A 4,762-nucleotide genomic window follows, 5' to 3' on the forward strand; every position below is an offset into this window, starting at 1 on the left:
GGCCTCCCAAAGTGCTGGGATTACAGGCTTGAGCCACCACGCCCGGCCTCCCACGTTTCCTTCTTATCCCAAGGTGCTATGATCTGGTCCTTGCTGGCCATTATGGCAAGTGATCACACAGCAAGGTCATTTACTTACTTAGACCTCAGTTTCCTTGTCTGTAACATTAGCATGTTTGTTCGTGTTATCTCAGAGGGCTTTTAGAGCTGTAAAAGCAGAAGCCACAGATAGCCTGAGAGGAGCACAGGTGAAGGCTCCGGGGGTGGGTGGCTCTGCTTCTTCCATTAGGTCCTCTTCCCGAAGGTGCTTTCCGGAGTGCCTGTAATTAACACAGTGGGAGAGCAGAACCGCCGGAAACCCTGTTCAAGCAGGAAGGGAATGGAAGGTCGAGGCGTCCCGACTGCAGCCGCAGCTGTGCTCGGGGCTGCTCAGCCTGGGCTTCGCCCCTCCAGGCAGCTGGGGACTGCTGTGGGTTTTGCATGGTTCACAGAATAAAGTGCAAACGGGGGCCTGTCATTTTTTATTACTCAGAGCCGCTTTCACTAAGCTGGAAAGCTTGTCTCTTGGTCGATGAAAAGTCTTTGTACCGTGGACCCCCGAGTCTGGGCTTCCCCTCACTGAGCAGCTGTGTGACCTGGGGCAAATCAACCTCTGGGCCTCACTTAATGGTTATATGATTCACTGTCACCTGAGGCCAAGTTGAAAAATAGTCTTAGACACCTAAGCACCACCCTTTGTCCCCAGAATCATCCTCGGACCACCCACCCACATCTGCCCTGGGGGATTGAAATGCCCCTCCTAGGCTCCAGCCTCTTACAGGCTGGGGCTGGGTCATGCTGCCCTGGGGAAGTCTATCTGGCTCCTTACAATAGGGAGAGCAAATCCCTGCTACACCTACCTGAAGCCCAGGACAAACCCTTTCTGCAACTACAGAAAACTCCATCAATGTGTCATTTCAGTCACAGTAACCTCAAACAGACTCTCAGAATCTCCCTGCACCACTCCTGCTCCGACAAAAAGAAAACAAAAAAAGGCTAGGCACAGTGCCTCATGCTTGTAATCTCAGCACTTTGGGAGGCTGAGGCAGGTGGATTGCCTGAAGTCAGGAGTTCAAGACCAGCCTAACCAACATGGCAAGACCTGCCTGGCCCACATGACAAGACCCTGCCTCTACCAAAAAATACAAAAATTACCCAGGAATGGTGGTGTGCGCCTGTAATCCCAGCTACTCGGGAGGCTGAGGCATGAGAATCACTTGAACCCGGGAGGCAGAGGTTGCAGTGAGCCGAGATTGTGCCACTGCACTCCAGCCTGGGCAACAGGGAGAGACCCTGTTTCAAAAAAAAAAGAAAAAGAAAAAAGAGAAGAATCATACTTATGTTCAGCTGCAATTTTACTCAGCAGAGTGATTAATCAATTAATTATTCCATTCACTGAACTATTTAAAAGCATTTGCGAGTGTTTACCATATGCCCTTGTATTGTTGGAGGGTCTGAGCAGCCAGAGCCAGGAGGCCTGTGATGAAAGAGATCTGGACAGTTGACAGAGACACATTTGCAAGTGGGCCTAGGGCCAACCTCAGGACTGGGGGCCAGTTGGGCACTCTGCCTCTCACCCCCAAACACCCGTAATTCTTTTTTTTTGTTTTGTTTTTTTGAGACAGAATCTTGCTCTGTTGCCCAGGCTGATGGAGTGTAGTGGTGCAGTCTCGGTTCACTGCAGCCTCTGCCTCCCGGGTTCAAGTGATTCTCTTGCCTCAGCCTCCCGAGTAGCTGGGACTACAGGCACGTACCACCATGCCTGGCTAATTTATGTATATTTAGTAGAGATGGGGTTTTGCCATGTTGGCCAGGCTGGTCTCGAACTTCTGACCTCAGGCAATCCACCTTGGCCTCCCAAAGTGCTGGGATTACAGGCATGAGCCACCACGCCTGGCCAAACACCTGCAAATCTAAGGGGTTCTTAGGCTGTCCCCACCTCCACTGTGACCCTCCAGTTTGTCTTTCTTACAACCAACGGAGTGATCACTTGAAAGTGAGAATGTACCTAAAGCTCTTCCTTGCTTTCCTTAGGTTTCTCCTGCCCTTAAGGAAAAAGGGTTTCTGCACAGGCATTGGAGACCCAGCACAAATGGGTCTCAGCCAGCTCCCCAGCTGCGTCACCCTGCTCCCTGCTTCCTGTGTGTGCTTCTGGCAACCAGACCGTGAGCCACGCCTGCCCATGCACACTGTGTGGCTCTTCACCACTATACTGAGGCCCTTCTCCCAGCTGCCCCTCCCAAACCACCACCAACAGCCTGCCTAAGACATCGTTATCCTCCAGGATTTTCCAGTTCTTCAGAAAGCTGCTGCTGCAGTCACCCGATGGGTTCTCCTGCCTGCTGCACAGACAAAACCAGTGCCCTCAGACCGTGGCATTACTGCAGAGAGAGCTTAATTGGAGGCCTGGCAGTATGCCTCACACCTGTAATCCCAGCAATTGGGGAGGCCAAGGTGGGAGGATTGCTTGAACCCAGGTATTTGAGACCAGCCTGGGCAACATAGACAGCCCCAGTCTCTTAAAAAAAAAAAAAGAGAAAAAAAAATGTTTAGTAGAAGCCGGCCACACCGTGAGGGAGATGGAGCTATCACTCAAATCACTCTCCCCTGAAGGCTCGATTGAACCTTAGGGTTTGTATGGGCAATCTGTTGGGCAGGGGACTAGGGAATGGGTGCTGCTGATTGGTTGAGGATGCGATCACAGGGGTGTGGAAAATAGTCCTGTGTGCTGAGTCTGCCTCTGGCTGGGGACATAGGACCACTTGTCATGACTCCCAAGTCCAGGTGGAGTCAGTCTGAAAAATATGTCAAAAACCAACCCTAGGCTTTATAGTAGTGATGTTATCTGGCCGCATGATCTCTGAGCAGTAAGGGATTATGGAAACACCTATCGGGCAGGGTGTGGCGGCTTGTGCCTGTAATCCCAGCACTTTGGGAGGTCAAGGCAGGAAAATCACTTCAGGCCAGCAGTTCAAGATCAGCTTAGAGACAACAAGATATCATCTCTACAAAAAAATCAAAAAATCAGCTAGGCGTGGTGGTGCACACCCATAGTCCTAGCTACTAGGAGGCTGAGGTGGGAGGGTCGCTTGAGCCTAGGGAGGTCAAGGCTGCAGTGAACTGTGATTGTGCCACTGCACTCCAGCCTGGGTGACAGAGAGCGAGACCCTGTCTCAAAAAAAAAAAAAAAGATTAAATACACATTTTTTTAAAAAGGAAACTACATCTATCTTATGGCCTTGCACTCATCTTACAAAGCCAGTTTCAGCAGCCCAGAACAGGGAAGGGATTCGTTTTAAGAAGGGATTATTATCACTCTTGCTTCAAGGTTAAGCTATAGACAAAATTTCTCCCAAAGTTAGCCTGGCCCAGGTCCAGAAATGACCAAGGACGCTTGGAAGTCAGAAGCAAGATGGCATTAACATGTCAGATTTCTCTTACTCTCATGATTTTGCAAAGGCAGTTTTGCTCCAGCGTTATTAGCCTACTTTCTTTTTTTGAGATGGAGTTTTGCTGTTGTCACCCAGGCTGAAGTCCAATGATGCGATCTTGGCTCACTGCAACCCCTGCCTCCCGGGTTCAAGCGATTCTCCTGCCTCAGCCTCCCAAGTAGCTGGGATTAAAGGCACCCACCACCACACCCAGCTAACTTTTTGTGTTTTTAGTAGAGATGGGGTTTCACCATGTTGGTCAGGCTAGACTTGAACTCCTGACCTCAGGTGATCCAACCGCCTCGGCCTCCCAAAGTGCTAGGATTACAGGCATGAGCTACTATGCCCAGCCTATTAACCCACTTTCTATATATCTCTACGCCCTCACCCTACCGCATGACAATTATCTGCTTGTTTTCATGTCTTTTCCACTCCTTGCAACCTAGAGGGCTGTCCTTATTTGTAGCTCCAGTGCCAGGTATGGATAGGTTTGAATTAAAGTGAACCCTCAATATGTATTGGTTGACTGAATTAATGTGGGATGTGTAATTACACATCTGTGCCTATAATGATTTTTGGTTGGAGAGGCCAAGGCAACAGTCTATACTTCTGAATCCAGAAGATAAGAGAAACTAAGATTTTGAGAGCATCAGGTGGGTCAGAAAGCCACGCCAGCCCAGGGCCTGCCTTGCATTTCATCTGGCTCTCTGTGTCAGGGTGAGAAGATGTTTGTTTGCTTTTAAGTGCTTGCAACTCTCTAAAAAAATGTGTATTATTATTGTATACCCAGGCCAGGTTCTTCTCCTTAACTTCTCTGGAATCAGAGTTAGCAAAACTGAAGGACTGTTCCTGGGTGTCTTGTTCTTCATTCAGGAACAGAGCTGGCAATGTTCTTCCACCGATGCCCACTGCATAGATTGTTAGGATTAGGTCAAAGATGTATTCGCAGTATTTGGCATCGCATCTGGCCCGTAGCATGTGCTCAGTAAATGCTGCTCTTATTGTTGTGATTGATGAGGTGTGCTGGAAATCTTGTTTTGGCTCCTCTCCAGGACCCTGGTCATCCTTGGGATACGAAGCCTGTTCACCAGGGCGGCCGTTTGCTGGGTTCCCAAAAACTCTGTGTTCTTGGGTGGAGCTCCTGTAGGGAGCACTGTCCCAACAGTTTCTTGATGCCACAATCCCTGCTGAGAAGAAGCCTCTTGAGCTTAAGGGACTTGCTGGCTGCTAATGAAGACCATCCAGCCGCACTCTTTCCAGTGATCTCGTTTCACTGTCTCAGGTAACAATGCC

The sequence above is a fragment of the Colobus angolensis genome, unplaced genomic scaffold (assembly GCF_000951035.1).
Source record: "Colobus angolensis palliatus isolate OR3802 unplaced genomic scaffold, Cang.pa_1.0 Scaffold2, whole genome shotgun sequence".
Taxonomy (NCBI): domain Eukaryota; kingdom Metazoa; phylum Chordata; class Mammalia; order Primates; family Cercopithecidae; genus Colobus; species Colobus angolensis.